General features: G+C 44.3%; 1 protein-coding gene across 4 annotated transcripts in view; it reads left to right on the plus strand.

The window, feature by feature from the left end:
* rngo (DNA damage inducible 1 homolog rngo) overlaps nucleotides 1-18,571 on the plus strand; it is a 172,492-nt gene that overhangs the window by 150,308 nt on the left and 3,613 nt on the right. The gene's annotated exons all lie outside the window — the stretch shown is intronic.

Below are 18,571 nucleotides of genomic sequence, written 5' to 3' on the forward strand. Positions count from 1 at the left end.
GCGTTGTGACTGAAGAAGTTCGACGAAGCAGGCTCTGCGCAACACGACAAAGCGGACCTGATCTCCTATGGGCGGGGGAGCTGCCGACGGACACTCCTTCCCACGCACCAACCAAGGTGCAAGACAATGCGCTACCCAGAACGGCTCCGAGTTCTATGAAATTCGTGTGGTGTCGGTTTTGGACCATAAACTTGTGTGTGTAGACCGTCCTGCAGAGAGGCGGCTAGTTTGCGATGACTAAACGAACGTTAGCATCACCTTGTATAGGGAGAGGACCGAGTGTTCAAAAACTGCTGTTGTGCGGCTGCTCAGGTCACTCTCTCTCAAGCAGTCATGTTAGACTGATGTACTTTCTCAAACAGTCATGTTAGACTGATATAAATACTGTAAATAATCCCATATTCCTCGTTCTCGATGAGAAGCAGTCCTTCCCTTCATCAACGTCCTCAGCATGGATAAGTTGGACGTCGGCATGGGCCAGCTACCTTCTAATTCATGCCCGACTCCAACCTTGACAACGCATCACGAGCGATGGGATTGAGCCCCCAATCATGACACCATGCATACGCCAGCACAGCAGTGCCAGATTTCTGTCTAGGTAATATGGTGAGAAACTTGGAAGCAGAGGCATGTCTTCATTGCTAGGCGACACCTGGCTGGGCAGAGCTAGGGTGCCTCGTTGCACGCTTATCGAGATGTGCTAGGCAGGCCTATTCACAGCCGCTCCTTCTACTGTAAAGAACCTTTCCCCAAGTGCGGCTCGCCTTGAGCTTGTATAGACACAGGCTCAAGCAGCGCATGCTTTCATTTTATTTTATTAAGACACAGGTGCTAAATGATTTTGCACGATTGCATATATACAAGGTCTTTCTGTGAAGACTAACCATTCTTAAAAAATCACTTGTGGCAGATAGGACAATATTAATCCTTGAGCTGGATTGCTCAAACAGGCAGACATTATTTGCATGATCAAAATGCTTAATTGGATAATAAAAAAAATCACCAATTAAGTTTTTACACCACATATTGCAATTTACAATTGGAATGAATTCTCAGGATGACACCAATTTCAAGATATTTCCAAGCTTTGCGAAGAAATACATTGATGGTTCAGTTACTTTTGTGCTTCAAGGCACAAAGCGATATTTGGTTGAAAAAGTGAGTGTAACGACTGCATTTTTACCACAAGTTTGATGGCACATATCTCGAGAATGGTCACATTCACAGAATTCTTTTTAAGTCCGTATGGCATGAATTTTTACTGGCTACATACGGTTTGTAAATTGGAATGCGTGCTGTAAAACAATTAGTAAATGCTTAATTAGCATTTTTTTAAAATTTATCACTCATTTCAACTGCACAATTCTTGGCTATTACTTCCATTGTTCCTGCAGGGCTCGCCAGCCTCAGCAGTCATTTAGTTAGGTTCACAAATCAAATAGCCCCTATTTTTCTTTCTTTAAACTTCTGGCAAGAGATTTCTGCAATGGTCACCGGTGGACTTCAAAATGACTCGGGGAGCAAGCCCATAACAGCTATCTCTGTATAAAGTACTCCGGTAGGTCTGTAAAATTTTTAGCAAAGCACTAACTGTGTTTAGCTTGTTTTTCCCTGTTGCTGGTTCCTTGTGCTCTGGCAAGGGTTGTACAGGGTCGTCCACTCTTAGGGTGAACGCGGCTCACTGTGGTCGCACTCTGCAGGGCGCCAGTGCGTCCGGCGCGGCGGTGCATCGAAGCGAAGCAGGACAGGTGCACACGCACCTCGGGGAGGTGCTTCGCGTCGTCTGCTACAGAGCTGGAGCGCGCCGCTTTTACTTTGCTGTAAAGTACACTTCGGTAGACCCAGGCGAATGAGCACCTGAGGCGGTGTTGCGGGAAAGCACACTTCACTAACTGGAGCATTTTCCAGCTGGTTCTGTCTACAGCTTGTGAACAGCCTGCTTAATTAATATACTTAAACGTAAACAAGCTTCCAAGCACATAAATCACCTAGCATTTTTTTTTTAGAAGTGATGAGGGTAAAAATACAGTCATTCTGAGGGTAAATACAGTTAATACAGTCAGCTAGTGCGAGTCCTTCATACAGATTTGTGAGCGTTCTGGTCCATAAGTTTGTCTTCTTTTATTGCTGTCTTCTCTTGCACCCAGACAGCGACTTTGCAGAGCAGCTCCTTCTTCGAACTCTAATCTGTTCAGTCATCATCATCATCAGCCTGGTTACACCCACTGCAGGGCAAAGGCCTCTCCCATGCTTCTCCAACCACCCTGGTCATGTACTAATTGTGGCCATGTTGTCCCTGCAAACTTCTTAATCTCATCCGCCCACCTAACTTTCTGCCGCCCTCTGCTACGCTTCCCTTCCCTTGGAATCCATTCCGTAACTCTTAATGACCATCGGTTATCTTCCCTCCTCATTACGTGTAAGATATCATTAACTCGCGTTTGTTCCCTCACCCAATCAGCTCTTTTCTTATCCCTTAACGTTACACCTATCATTCTTCTTTCCATAGCTCGCTGTGTCGTCCTCAGTTTAAGTAGAACCCTTTTCGTAAGCCGCCAGGTTTCTACCCCGTACGTGAGTACTGGTAAGACACAGCTGTTCTAAACTTTTCTCTTAAGGGATGATGGTAGTACCGAGTTGCTTCTCCACCAGCAGCGATTATGGCTCGCATTCGGCTTGGCATGGAGCTGTATAGGGAACAACAAAAACTTGCGTTCGACCTAAGCTGCCCCCACTCCTCTCCCACAAGTTTTACTCCACCTAATCAATGTAATCAAATAATTGACCGACGATACCTCTAAATGAGAATGTGACTTCTTGCGTCAGGGAGCCGTCAAAGGCTTTCTGCCATCATGGTCGCCGCGATGTTCTATATAAAGTCAAAGGGCAATAACAATCGTCCCCACACATCCTATGGTGTATGTGCGAGTGAAAGTGTGCAACGGTGAGCCGAATCATGCACAAGGGAGGGAAGTGGCAAGGCAGCACGGGACAGAAAAGGGGGGTGGAGGTGTGGCTTGTACTTTGGTAGCAACTACATGAACGCCCCCCCAATCTTAACTACTTGAACTACAACTACTTGAAAGCGATCTGCAGATGCGACGACTCTGGAGTTGGTCGACTTGCGGTTGGCCTGCCGCAGCGTGCGTTGCTGCTTTGTCCTTCTCGCACGCCGCTTGGAAACCTGATCACGAGAGGAACCTGGTACTTCCATAGCGTGCACACAACCTGTAGCAACTGCCAGAGGAGGTCAAATCGGCACGATTCGCATGGCCATGGCATCCAATCCAATTTTGACAGCAGTTTTTTCCGAAAAGAAAAAGAAGACGTATATAAGACATGCCGACCAAAAGTTTAGAAATAAAACTAAGTGAAGCCGCAACATGTTCCGTATAAGTCCGAGTGCAATAAGATCCTATCGCGCCCCACGCACTTTGTGCTTTAGGTGCGAGTGAAAGTGTGCAAGGGCGGGGCAGGGGGGAAGGGGGGGGGTAAGTTGGCAGGCATCTCTGCCGTGGCTTCGCATGGCTGTAAGCGTGGCTGAGTGCATGCGCAGCCGTGCACCCTGCTTTAGAGGCGATCTGCCACATGTGCAAAGAGTGGGCGTGCCGAGATGGTGTGGCATCATGTAAGCTGTCTTCCCGCCGTGCGTTTAGTATTGAAAGTTGCGTAATCTCGAGTTTTGGTGACCCATTGGAGCGAGAGGCGAACGAAGCATTCACTCCCCATTGCCGGTACTTTTCATGATAATGTCGTCCCAGTGTTAAATGCATGGGGACGGGCGGGGGGTTATTGGGCGCGTGCCTTCCTTCTAACACTCCTCCCTTACTCTCCACCTCCACACCTGCACTTCCACCTCTAGTCACTTAATCACCTCCTCTATACATGTTGTTACCCCCTATAGACAGTGAGAACGTGAAGTAGCTAAAGAAAGCTATTCCATTAACACATTAAAGGATTCCATACCGCTTGTGGTGCACACCCATTCTGGAGGATTGGCCAAGAATGGGCACATACCCAGTCAAGGTGTCTAACGAACTGGAAAACCTGGAAAGATCATAAATATTCTGAGCACATGGAAAAGTAATAAAAATTACTGATTAAACTGGCCAAGTTGCAAATTCATGTATGTTGGTTCCCTGCAAAGCTATTGATCTCTTTGCAGCACTGCAAGTCAGCTGTATGGCATTATAATAAGAAAGAAATTTATCCGTAATTTATGTGCAGTTTTGGCTCAAAGCAAGCATGCGCTTAGCCTTTGCAAGCATTTGCAAGGCAGCACGACCTTCTACCACAGTACAGTTGTTTATACACAGGTCTTGCCACACGTGAAGCATGTTGTATACTGCAATGAAAAAGTTGATGGCAGGGGTGAAATTAGCACGCATGGGTACATGCCAATGATGAACAAAAGGCCTTAGTTCGCCATGGAGCAGTACTCTTGTTTTAATGAGTTAAAGCTGCATAGTGGCTGCATTGTAACCAATAGGAACATGTGGTTATTATGAACACTGTTTATTAGTGTAACAAGTTCAGTGGGTTGTGCTGCCACATATTGGTTCCAATATGCAGAGTGCATAAATGGAGGAAGGAGCTGGACATAGCATAGACCTAAAGTGCAGAACTGCCGTGACTGTTGCACTAATGCATTTTGTTGTGCTATTAAAATATGTAAACCCTGTTGTAATAATGTACCTTTGTTGGCTACAATAGGGCAGCTATGCGGCATAGACAAAATCTGCCGTGGGGAAGTAGGTTTCTGCTGCCCTGCAGAAGAAAGGTTCACTCTGTTGAAGAAACACCCATGTATATAGAGCATAGACTCCAAGTGTGGAGTGCTTGGTTGGAAAATGCAACAGGAAGAACTGGGTAGTACATGGCAGTGAGGTGAAAGCCACACGTCAAGCACTCCTGCAGCAACGATTTCACATCAGCTCACCAATTAGTCTCTAGACTTAGGCATGCATGAAGATGGTAAGTGGAGAGAGACTGGTTGACGAAAGAAAGGAAAAGACTGCTGCCCGCACCGTCTAAACACGTGAGTGACACCTGAGCAGCGGTGAGCAGATTGGGAAAGGAGGAGAAGGGATGGAAAATTGACATATGGAAAAGAAGAGAGTTCTCAGGAGCTTATAGCTTTGCTGGCGCAAAAATACACTGACCCAATTAATTTTTTTTTTTTTTTGCATAAGTCTCGCACAAGTTAATACGAGTTATGCTGTCTAATAAACTATCACTGATATTTTAGATGGCCCACAATAATTTGCCAGTTAGGGCCAAACACATGACAAAAGTGATATTTTCTCAAATTCGGCACCATTTTTCTGTTCTGATTGTGTCTCTTTCATGACAAAGCACTTTTATTAATTGTTTAGTTTAAGACTGCCAATATCATATAATAAAATGACATTGAGCAAAACTAAATATTCTATAAACTTCAAACCTGCTGCAAGTTGTACTTCTTGATTCAGTAATACAGCAAAAATAGAATGATGGCCAGCAATAGGGGGCATAAAACAAGACAATTTCTCTAAATTGCCCACAAAATGGTTATGTACTCATGAAATTCGGTGTAATATTAAAGAGCTTTCTTGTGCACCATGTCTCTCCTTGCATTGCGAAATTTTGATAGCGCTGAGGTAGACAAACACCCTTTTTTCTGCCAGAAATGTTATGACAGTGCACTTCATTAAGAGCAGAAATTAGCCAGAATTTTTTTAATATAGATTGAAGGGGATTGACTTCGTATCAGGTACATTTGGTTTGAAACAACCCTTTTGCACTGACATTCAAAAATATAACAAGGAATATTTCATCTGTAATTAACAAGCGGGATCTTAACTGTTGTAACTATGCTCGCTGGTTGCTTGCTGTTTCTCCTGATCCCTTTTTGCACAATATTAATATATTTCGCTTGATGAGTAGTCTTTGTTTACAGTTGTACTGTTATTCAGATTTTGTCATGGCACGATCATGTGCCCCATAGAGCGTGACCATAACGGTGGTCGAAATTTATGACGCCCTGCTGCACTGTTTCACTTGATCTCTTTGGACACCATCTGCTCGTATGATATTGCAACTGATAATCACACCGCATAATTTTAAGTGCATTTGCCCAAAGAACATTCAGAATTTAGAAACAACCAAGCTAATCTTTTGTGGCTTTGGTGCCCAGCACAGGTGAACAGGCTGAAATGATGTTTTGACACATTCATTATACCCCGAGTGCCGCCAAAACATATGCTGCCACTCTTGGAGTCAACACTGAGGTAACGAGCATTAGGTGCATAGGTGCTGACCAGCAAAGTTAGAATTATCCGGCGAATGCCAATTTCAGAATCGAAATAAGTAAAGTTTGGGCCCATAGGAATGTATGGGCACTTCACTGGCCAGGACCTTCAGTCACGATTGAATTAACTAGAGTTGAATTAACGGAAGTCTACTGTGCTTGGATTTTTCCGCCTGCTAATGCGAAGTGAAAAATTTAGCCCACATTTTGTTTCTTCTGGATTGGCCAGTTATTTAGATGCGAGAAAAATAGTGTTGAAAAAATGGTAGCTGCCGTTTTGTTTTAGTCGTGTAATTTTTACTGCAAAAGTCGTGGAAAACCTGGAAAAGTCAGGCAATCATGAAGAAAGGATTTGCTAGACATTCTGATAGTGGCACATGCCCAATGGCCATACGAAAATGAAAGATTTTGAACATCACAAGCTTTTATTTAAAGGTCTATGCTTCAGTGATTGAAAGTACGGACAGATGGGCTGCTTGGTGCGGCATCCTGCACAGTGCAGCACAAATGGAATGCAACAGCGGAGCACTGTGTCCCCACCTTTCTGCGCCTTCCAACCTGTGAGCCGATATGTACAGCTTCTACGTCGCGATCCATTGTTTGCTTATGCCGGGCTGGGGTGCGCTCACTTCCAGCTCAGCATTTAGCGCTGTATAATGTCACCTATAAAGCGAGACAGACCAACCACCTTAGAGTAGGCGAGGTGGCTAAGGAAAGCTACTGCTTAAAGGAAAAGACAGAAATCACGCAGATTCTGTGCACATAGGGAATCAATGTTATGTGAAGCACCAGGTAGCTGGAAATCTAGCTTCATTTAGGGTTCCTTAAAGAATTACCAGATGGACCAATGTTTGTGTTAGCCGAGCAATTGTGTGATGCAAGCGTTGTTTATTTATTTATTTGTACGTCAAGGGTCCCAATAGGACATTCAACATCGTCAGCATCATCGTCAGCATCATCATCAGCCTGTCTTTATGCCCACTGTAGGACAAAGGCGATCTCCAATTACTCTTGTCTTGCGCTAGCTCATTCCAACTGGTGCCTGCAAATTTCCTAATTTCATCAACCCGTCTAATTTTCGGCCATCCTAGACTTTGCTTCCCTTCCCTTGGCAACAATCCTGTAACTCTGATGGTCCACCTGTTACCTACCCTACGCATTACGTGGCCTGGCCAGATCCATTCCTTTTTCTCTTGATGTGAACTATAATATTGGTTGCTACCATTTGCTCTCCAATCCACACTGCTCTCTTCCTGTCTGTTAAAATTACACCTAACATTTTTCGGTCTGTCCCTCTTTGCATAGACCTTAACTTGTTCTTGAGCTTCTTTGTTAACCTGCAAGTTTCTGCCCTGGCACGCAAAACCTCTTGAGCGAAGCTATCTTAGCAGGGCTTTTTGAGGAATAATCATGCATCGCCTGGTATATTATTGGCCTTAGTGGAGTTAGAAGAACTGGTGAGGCTTATACGGTGCTGACTAATGGCCACACCCTCTGCTACAGAGGTCTTCCAGATAAGATAGAATAAGGGGCAAGATTTCTAATCCATAAGGACATAGCGAGCAACATTGACGAATTTTACAGCATTAATGAGAGGGTAGCAGTTGTAATACAGCTAAAGAGATATAGATTAAAGTTAGTACAAGCCTACATTCTAAGCTCGAGTTATGACGAGGAAGAAATAGAACATCTTTATAAAGATGTTGAATTAGCAATGAGAAAGGTGCAAACTCTGACTCAAATCATCCTTGACTGTAGTCATGGATGATTTCAATGCAAAAGTGGGGGAAAAGCATGCTGGGGAACAAGCAATTGGCAGCTACGGCATTGATTCTAGGAACACTAGAGGAGAGATGTTGGTAAAATTTGCAGAAAGGAATAGACTCTGAATAATGAATACCTTCTTCGGGAAGCGCAGTAACAGGAAAAGGACTCGGAAAAGCCCTAATGGAGAAACAAGAAATGAAATAGATGTTACACTCTCTGCTGACACCAGCATAGCGCAGGATGTAGAAGTAGGGTGAAGTGCAGTGATGATAGGTTATTGAGGGCTAGGATTCACCTGAATTTGAAGAGAGAAAGAGTAAAGTTGGTCAAGAAGAAACAGGCCAACCTGCGCTTGTCTGTGGTATTTGTTTCCTTGTTTCCTCGTCTTTTTTTCGCGCTGTTTCACCTCAGTTCTAAGTATGAACCAACTAGCCCTCATCAAGATCTTACTATATGCAGTAAGGGCAAAAGTAGAGGAATTCAGGTTGGTGCTTGCAAACAAATATGCTGCTTTAGAACAGGAATATGAAGATAACACAGTAATGAATGAAACCGTAACTAAGCTGACTTCAGAAGCAGCAAGTGAAGTGGGAGGTAAGGTGCCAGGGCAACCAGTAGATAAGCTCTCCCAAGTAACAAAGGCCCTAATAAAGAAATGACAAAGCCTGAAAGTGTCTAACTCAAGAGATCGGATAGAATTTGTTAAATTGTCAAAACTGATCAAGAAGACAGTAAGGGATATTTGAAATTATAACGCGAGAAAAATTGAGGATGCAATAAAAAATGGCCTCGGCAGGAAATCAGTGAGAAGAAAACTTGGTTTAGGACAAGGCAAGATGCATGCAGTGAACAATAAACAGGGTAATGTCATCTCAAATTTTGATGTATACCATATTTTCTAGTGTATAAGTTGCAGTCTTTTTTTCTAAACTTTTGGTCGGTGCGTGTTATATACGTCTTCTTTTTCTTTTCGGAAAAAACTGCTGTCAAAATTGGATTGGATGCCATGGCCATGCGAATCGTGCTGATTTGACCTCCTCTGGCAGTTGCTACAGGTTGTGTGCACGCTATGGAAGTACCAGGTTCCTCTCGTGATCAGGTTTCCAAGCGGCGTGCGAAAAGGATAAAGCAGCAACGCACGCTGTGGCAGGCCAACCGCGAGTCAACCAACTCCGGAGTCGTCGCATCTGCGGATCTGCAGTAGTTGTAGTTCAAGTAGTTAAGATTGGGGGAGCTTTCATGTAGATGCTACCAAAGTACAAGCCACACCTCCACCCCCCCCCACCCCCCTTTTCTGTCCCGTGCTGCCTTGCCACTTCCCTCCTTTGTGCATGATTCGGCTCACCGTTGCACACTTTCACTCGCACATACACTATAGGACGTGTGGGGACGATTGTTATTGCCCTTCGACTTTACATAGAACATTGCAGCGACTACGATGGCAGAAATCCATCTGGTTTATCTATATAATTGCTATCGCAATTAAATAAGAATGGCACCCATACGCTTGCCCGTAACCTATGTTCGCGAAGTGAAACGTCACTGTATTTTTTTTAATTGCTTACCGAATGAACAGGTGCGTCTTACATACTTTTTCTGGGGGGGGGGGGAATTGACGTTTTGAGGGGTGCAACTTATAGAATGGAAAATACGCTAGTAAACATCATCATCATCATCATCAGCCTGGTTACGCCCACTGCAGGGCAAAGGCCTCTCCCATACTTCTCCAACAACCCCGGTCATGTACTAATTGTGGCCATGCCATGCCTGCAAACTTCTTAATCTCATCCGCCCACCTAACTTTCTGCCGCCCCCTGCTACGCTTCCCTTCCCTTGGGATCCAGTCCGTAACCCTTAATGACCATCGGTTATCTTCCCTCCTCATTACATGTCCTGTCCATGCCCATTTCATTTTCTTGATTTCAACTAAGATGTCATTAACTCGCGTTTGTTCCCTCACCCAATCTGCTCTTTTCTTATCCCTTAACGTTACACCTATCATTCTTCTTTCCATAGCTCGTTGCGTTGTCCTCAATTTGAGTAGAACCCTTTTCGTAAGCCTCCAGGTTTCTGCCCCGTAGGTGAGTACTGGTAAGACACAGCTATTATATACTTTTCTCTTGAGGGATAATGACAACCTGCTGTTCATGATCTGAGAATGCCTGCCAAACGCACCCCAGCCCATTCTTATTCTTCTGATTATTTCCGTCTCATGATCCAGATCCGCCGTCACTACCTGCCCTAAGTAGATTTATTCCCTTACGACTTCCAGTGCCTCGCTGCCTATTGTAAATTGCTGTTCTCTTCTGAGACTGTTAAGCATTACTTTGGTTTTCTGCAGATTAATTTTTAGACCCACTCTTCTGCTTTGCCTCTCCAGGTCAGTGAGCATGCATTGCAGTTGGTCCCCTGAGTTACTAAGCTAGGCAATATCATCAGCGAATCGCAAGTTACTAAGGTATTCTCCATTAACTTTTATCCCCAATGCTTCCCAATCCAGGTCTCTGAATACCTCCTGTAAACACGCTGTGAATAGCATTGGAGATATCGTATCTCCCTGCCTGATGCCTGTCATGTCACCCTGGCGCAGGGTGACATGAGTAAACGCAGCAAGATAATTCTATACTGACCTGTACAGTACGTGGGCCAGAGCAGCCACACAACCTTCATTGGAAGTAGTGATGATGAAAATCGGCAGAAGAAGATTAAATAACAGTAGAGTTAATCAAAGATGGAGAAGAGATTATGTTTGAAAAGCTTGCGGCCCTTTATACGCAATGCCTCACAATTTCAAGTGTACCAGAGAGCTGGAACAATGTCAACATTTTACTATTCCACAAGAAGGAAGATGTTAAAGAATTGGAAAATTATAGGACCATTAGCTTGCTTTCAGTAGTGTATATGCACCAAGAGAATTTCCAATATCAGGACGACACTTCAGTCAATCAAGAGAACAGGCTAGCTTCAGGGAGGGACTTTAGGAAGAGGAATTCTTCTCGTCAGTTATTCCCCGTTCTTTCTGTTGTTCAGCCGAGAACCAACATTGCCACTGAACCGCTTGCCCTTCCATCCGCTGCAGCGCCCTCACCAGGGCAGCCCAGGCACACAAAATTGTCCGCACTCACCTCCTGGCCTCCTAAGAATATCAACGACGTTTGTTGTATGATCGACAACACAGAGATGTGCACTTTTCGCCTGGATCTCTGGTACTGATGTGGTGGTCCCCGACTCGTCACGTTGGGCTGTCAGAAAAATTCCTCTCTGTACACAGGCCCATACAGAGTGCTGTGTGCCGTGACTCCAATAACGTATGAAATTGCCCCAGTCAATGCTAGTACCTCATCTGCCCCGAATTCCACTGACGTGCATGTCGCACGCCTCAAGCCTTCTTACTGCCTTGTTGGCATTGATGTTTAGACACACTGGAACGGCGCTTCTGCCACCGGGGATAATGCTACACGCATATTGCGTGTTGCTTTTGGACAATGCGCTTGGGCACCCTGACGAAGAAGACGGACTGCTCCTGGGTCTTGAGCCGACAGCTGAACTGGCCAGTGCTGCAGTTGTTTTTGTAAATGTGCACTGTAAATAGTCTTCAGTGTTTCATTCCTCAATCTCGCAATAATGTAAATACCTCAGCATATACATAAATCAAGGAAAAACTCAAGCACCCACTAAAGATAATCTGAAAAATAAAGGGGAAGCAGAATGCAGCAATAATGAAACATACAGCACTTTGTGGCCAAAATAAGTATGAGGTGGTGCGTGGAATCTGGAAAAGAGTGATGGTGCCAGTGCTAACATTTGTCAATGCCATTCTGTGCTTAAAATTGGTTGTCTTCTCGGGGTTGGAAGTTAACCAAACAACCAGTTGGCCACCCAGCGTAGAACCACAAATATGGCAGCGCAGGGTGACATGAGTGGGGCCTCTGTTGAGGAAGCGCAGCGAAGCATGGAAGGCAGTGCAGTCTAGTGCAGCATCTCAAGGTGCTAGCAGTCAAAAGAGAAGAATAGGGTAAACTGACACATTCTTGCTTTTATAAGCAACTTGTGGTAATTAAACATTACGCAATGCAAAAGACAGTGGAAGGTTGACCATTATTTGTGCGTTTTGTTCCCGTGTCTATGACCTAATGGAAATTGGTCCATGTCAGTACTGACAGCTAATGCTTGATGTTGAAAGGGAGGTTCTGCAGGAAATCGAAGGAAATTGTCCTGTGCAGTCAGCATATTCCATTACCAGAAAAGCAGCCCAGATTGCTTGGAGTGAAGTTCTGCTGTGTACATCTTCGTACATACCACTCAGAGCATGGACACTAACGAAGTGATGGTGTACGTCGATCCTGCAACAAGTAACTCCCATCCACACCACTAAAGCGGTTTGCACCATGACGCAGTCACGATGTCATCTCCTGCAGACACTGTGAATGTAGCACGCTGTGCGACGGCACACCATTATTACTTCAATGTGACCCCGCGCAAAGTGACAAGCTCTGCATCAATTGCATTATTAACAGAAGTTTCTTGTTAAAAATTGAACACTGCATTGATGAGGCTGCCACTTCATTTTGCATGATTTACTTTTACTGCTCCCAAATCAACATTGTTTTCCAGTTTCTCACCTTTTGTTGATGCAATCGCTAGCGCCATCCATTTTCACTGCATCCCATGCATATGGATACATATTTCAAGAGCCTCTGCTTGACTGAAAAGTTCTGGGCCAACAAATTTTTGTTTGCTTCTTGAAGTGTGGATCTAGACACTGTCAATGATAAGCTTCCCATTTCACTACAATGATCAGTTGTCAGTCCCTTAAGAGAAAGTAAGTTGAATTTAGCTGTCATGAATCTTGCTGGTTGGCCATTGGAGAACATGCTTGAGCTAAGGCATGCATTTGAAGTGACAAGCGAAGACACATTTGCAGTTTCAAGGGCTCCATTCATGTATATCACAATCCATATCAACATCAGCCTGGCTACGCCCACTGCAGGGCAAAGGCCTCTCCCATACTTCTCCAACTACCTCGGTTATGTGCTAATTGTAGCCATATTGTCCCTGCAAACTTCTTAATGTCATCCACCCACCTAACTTTCTGCCACCCCCTGCTATGCTTCTCTTGGAATCCAGTCCGTAACCCTTAATAAAATCAGTTATCTTCCCTCCTCATTACGTGTCCTGCCCATGCCTTTTCTTTTTCTTGATTTCAACTAAGATGTCATTACCTCACGTTTGTTCCCTCACCCAATCTGCTTTTTTCTTATCCCTTAATGTTACACCCATCATTCTTCTTTTCATAGCTTGTTGCGTCGTCCTCAATTTAAGTAGAACGCTTTTCGTAAGCCTCCAGGTTTCTGCCCCGTAGATAAGTACTGGTAAGACACAGCTGTTATACACTTTTCTTTTGAGGGATAATGGCAGCCTGCTGTTCATGATCTGACAATGCCTGCCAAACACACCCCAGCCCATTCTTATTCTTCTGATTTATTTCAATCTCATGATCCGGATCTGCGGTCACTACCTGCCCTAAGTAGATGTACTATTCCTTTACCACTTCCAGTGCCTCGCTACCTATTGTAAACTGCCGTTCTCTTCCGAAACTGTTAAACATTACTTTAGTTTTCTGCAAATTAATTTTTAGACCCACCATTCCGCTTTGCCTCTCCAGGTCAGTGAGCGTGCATTGCCATTGGTGCCCTGAGTTACTAAGCAAGGCAATATCATCAGCGAATCGCAAGTTACTAAGGTATTCTCCATTAACTCTTATCCCCAATTCTTTCCAATCCAGGTCTCTGAATACCTCCTGTAAAAAGGCTGTGAATAGCATTGGAGAGATAGTATCTCCCTGCCTGATGCCTTGCTTTATTGGTATTTTGCTGCCTTCTTTATGGAGGACTACGGTGGCTGTGGAGCCGCTATAGATATCGTTCAGTATTTTTACACACGGCTCGTCTACACCCTAATTCCGCAATGCCTCCATGACTGCTGAGGTTTCGACTGAATCAAACGCTTTCTCGTAATCAATGAAAGCTATATATAAGGGTTGGTTACATTCCGCACATTTCTCTATCACCTGATTGATGGTGTGAATATGGTCTATTGTTGAGTAGCTTTTACGAAATTCTGCCTGGTACTTTGGTTAACAAAAGTCTAAGGTGTTTCTGATTCTATTTGCGATTACCTTAGTAAATACTTTGTAGGCAACGGACAGTAAGCTGATCGGTCTATAATTTTTCAAGCCTTTGGTGTCTCCTTTCTTATGGATTAAGATTATGTTGGCGTTCTTCCAAGATTCCGGTACGCTCGAGGTCATTAGGCATTGCGTATACAGGGTGGCCAGTTTTTCTAGAACAATCTACCCACCATCCTTCAACAAATCTGCTGTTACCTGATCCTACCCAGCTGCCTTTCCCCTTTGCATAGCTCCCAAGGCGTTCTTTACTTATTCTGGCGTTACTTGTGGGATGCCAAATTCCTCTAGACTATTCTCTCTTCCATTATCTTCGTGGGTGCCACTGTTGCTGTATAAATCCCTATAGAACTCCTCAGCCACTTGAACTATCTCATCCACATTAATAATGATACTGCCGGCTTTGTCTCTTAACGCATACATCTGATTCTTGCCTATTCCTAGTTTCTTCTTCACTGCTTTTAGGCTTCCTCCATTCCTGAGAGCATGTTCAATTCTATCCATATTATACTTTCTTATGTCAGCTGTCTTACGCTTGTTGATTAACTTCGAAAGTTCCGCCAGTTCTATTCTAGCTGTAGGGTTAGAGGCTTTCATACATTAGCATTTCTTGATGAGATCTTTCGTCTCCTGCGATAGCTTACTGGCATCCCGTCTAACGGAGTTACCACCGACTTCTATTTCACACTCCTTAATGATGCCCATAAGATTGCCGTTCATATCTTCAACACTAAGGTCCTCTTCCTGAGTTAAGGCCGAATACTTGTTCTGTAGCTCGATTTGGAATTCCTCTATTTTTCCTCTTACTGCTAACTCATTGGTCGGCTTCTTATATACCAGTTTCTTCCATTCCCTCCACAAGTCTTGGCTAATTCGAGTTCTTACCATCCTATGGTCACTGCAGCGCACCTTGCTGAGCACGTCCACAGCTTGTATGATGCCAGGGTTAGCGCACAGTATGAAGTCTATTTCATTTCTAGTCTCGCCATTCGAGCCCCTCCACGTCTACTTTCGGCTATCCCACTTGCAGAAGAAGGTATTCATTATCTGCATATTATTCCGTTCTGCAAACTCTACTAATAACTCTCCCCTGCTCTACCTAGAACCTATGCCACTGACTTGTCTTCAGCCTGCTTCTCCAGCTTGCTTCTCGAGCCATAATCACTAACAAATAAAAGTACCGTATTTACTCGTTTGTAATGCGACTTTTTTTCATGATTTTTGTTACCTGAACTCGACCTTCGCGTTAGATTTGAATAATGGCAATATTTACGATTTTAAAAGAAGTATTCTAAGTTCTGCGGATTTCAACATTATTTTGACAACCCGTACGCTTACGTCTCGACTCAATCCATAAAGTCAACCAAACTCAAAACTTTTTTGTTGGAATCGACACTATTTTTGCTATGCTTGTGACCGGTGTTAGGGTTATGGTGCTGCATTACCCTGCGGCCTTTCGCGCTTTGTCTACGCTCATTCACAACGTTATGACGATGCAGAGCATTTGGTATGAGGGCCGCTTTGAGAAACGAGCAAGTTTGATGGCTGGAGGAACTGGGAAACTCCGTTGCGGGTCGACGTCAATGAGTTGACAATTCTCGTACGGCAGCACCAATGGGAGGCCCTTTGTAAATGAAGGGCCGGTCGGAAGGGCCTCGTAGTGGCCTGGTACTGCCCCCCAAAAAAACAGTTTTGCGGTCCTTTAAGAAGTACCTAATCCCAAACGCCGACGGCACGGATGAGTTGATTTTTGGGTGATCACTTTCATAAATAGTTTGGTCTTGTGAGACTTCACTCGTTTCTGCACCGAACCCCACAATGTATACGGCCAACAGTGTTCTTGGCACTGATAACAAGCTTGACATAGCGCCAGAAACACTTGCCAGGGACACTTTCAGTGCTGAGTCACGTGAATTTTCGCAAAAGTGAAACTATTTCCTAATGTGATTGCCTGAGTATACCACCCAAGGAAAATCTCGTCCCCTTCTCAGATGACGATGACAAGTGAAGAGAACTCGTGTCCGAATTGACTTATTGAGAAGGAGGTACCATTGGGGGGGGGTCCTTCCGTTCATCTCGCATTACATTCGCAGTTTTATTTTTTTCTATTTCACAGACTGAAAAGTCCACCCTCACATTACATTCATGGTTGAATTACATTCAAGTAAATACGGTGATGTTTAGTAGAACGCAATCCTTCTTATAGTAGAACGCAGTCCTTAGGCATTTCTATGCAGCAGAGCATGGTGCGGGCCTAGTTAGTTGACAAAATTTATTTGTGCTAAATAAGGACACAATAAGCGCTTGACAATCCCGTATGCCTTCCTCTAACTTTTGAGGGTCCTCTAGCAGTCTGCATGGACTCCTTCCTTCTCTTGACGACCCTCGGGTAGTGGGGGCGAGGACTTATGGAGTCGCTATCTGTCGGAAGCGTCTCCCTTGCATTGTGTGAGGGATAACGCGGCACGCTCAATAAAAACACCACGTGGCAGCCCTCCTGTATATTTCTGTAAGTATACTCTCAAAATGAGGGAAGTTCTTTACTGTCAAAATAATAATCTTGGGCAAACTGGAAGTACAGAATCATTTACAGACTCTCTCTCTTTACCGAATATGTACAGTGAATGAATGCCACAGCGCGCAGTCGTTGCAATGGAGTCTCCCGAACCGGCTTCTTGCGTGAAGGCAAACACTGAGAGCAAACTATGTGAAATATGTTCTTATAGTGGGCTCTCTGTATAACCGAATGGAGCTCAACAGAATGAAGCCTCAAATCAGCAATCGCACGGATTCGTAGCGACCGACTGCACGTCTGCATGCCGCGCACAATGTTCTCCTTTCGCTGCGAGCGTGTTTTCGCACCGTGTCATGAGCTTTAGGCTGCAGAATATGAGCATTCGACAGTACACAAGCAACCATTGTTGTGTGGACGCTATCAGAGCTATTCAAAAATAATTTCGTTATAGAGACTCCGGCGACTGTGATGTGCCGTCGTGACAATTCAATCTTTTTTTTTCTAAATTCTTGGATGTTTGAATATTATTTCTCAAGTTTTGTCACAGTGTATCATCGGTTTTCTCAGCGTGCGATTGCCCGCTGCTTTTTCGTAATACAGTACATTAATTCATAAAACATGACCATGTGCCATGCCTCTTATTAAGGCACTTCTTACCGCTCCCTTTCCATTCCAGTGAATTTGCCAGAATCTAGTATCAACAAGTTCATAGACCCACAAAGCGTCATGACATTAGCCGGGCAGGGAGCGCTAGCGAGCATCTCAGTGCGTGTTTTCTGCTACTCACCGAACATCGCAGTCGCGATGCCGTAGCAGAAATCTTCCTTGCGTGTGTGCTCGCTGGATACCAGAGTTGTAGCCGATGGCTGTTTGCCAGTTATAAGTTTCGTGAGCCAAGCTTCACGCAGCTTCTTGTCCCGCGGCTACATGTGAATAGACAGCTTTAGTACTGCGTACATTGCATATGCAAGGGCGTTGCGTACGTAAGATTGCTACGTTCTGCAAAGTGCGCATGTGCAGAACGCAACACAAACAGTTTGTGATGCGTACGCGGCTGCTGCTTACACACACATCCGATTCTTGCGTGCATATGTAGGGAACCTTGCGTGCTGCTCTCGTGGTTCTCGTTTGTTTGGGAGAGCGCATGACAAAAGAGTTTCGCAATATGGCAGCGTCAAAGGCGACCAGTGGAAGGCTGTACTATTTAATGGCCTACGATTTGGCATTGCTGCATGAAGGTGCGGAAGCCATTCCCAGATCCTGCACGGTGGGAACGCATAGCAAAAATAGGAACTTTTGTTTTTAAGGCGAAAGCCTTTTTAGGCTCATGGTGAGGTTTTTGTCAGCAGGCCTGACCGCCGGAGTGTCCGCCGAAGCATCATCATGCCATATGAAGACAGATTAAAGAATGAAAAATAATTGATAGTGACAGTTAGTGAATGATAACATTAAATAGAGATTGGTAGAGATTAATAATTACTAGTAATGACTACTAATGACTCCAAAATGACCAGTATTCTAACGATGGCTTGTAATGACCAAAATTGATTAGAAATGACTAGAAATGTCAAGTAATGAGTAGTAATGACTGAAATGACTTATGTCTAACGACAGCTTGTAATGACCACAATTGATTACAAATGCTTACTAGTGAGCAGTAATGACTAATGACTGAAATGACTTGTAATGACTGTAATATCTCTAACTACGAATTGTAACGACTACAATTGATTAGAAATGACTAAAAATGCTTAATATGACCAGTAATGACTACTGATGTATGATATGACCAACATGTCTGACGGCTTGCAAT

Source organism: Dermacentor variabilis, chromosome 3 (genome assembly GCF_050947875.1).
Source record: "Dermacentor variabilis isolate Ectoservices chromosome 3, ASM5094787v1, whole genome shotgun sequence".
NCBI classification, from domain to species: Eukaryota; Metazoa; Arthropoda; class Arachnida; order Ixodida; family Ixodidae; genus Dermacentor; species Dermacentor variabilis.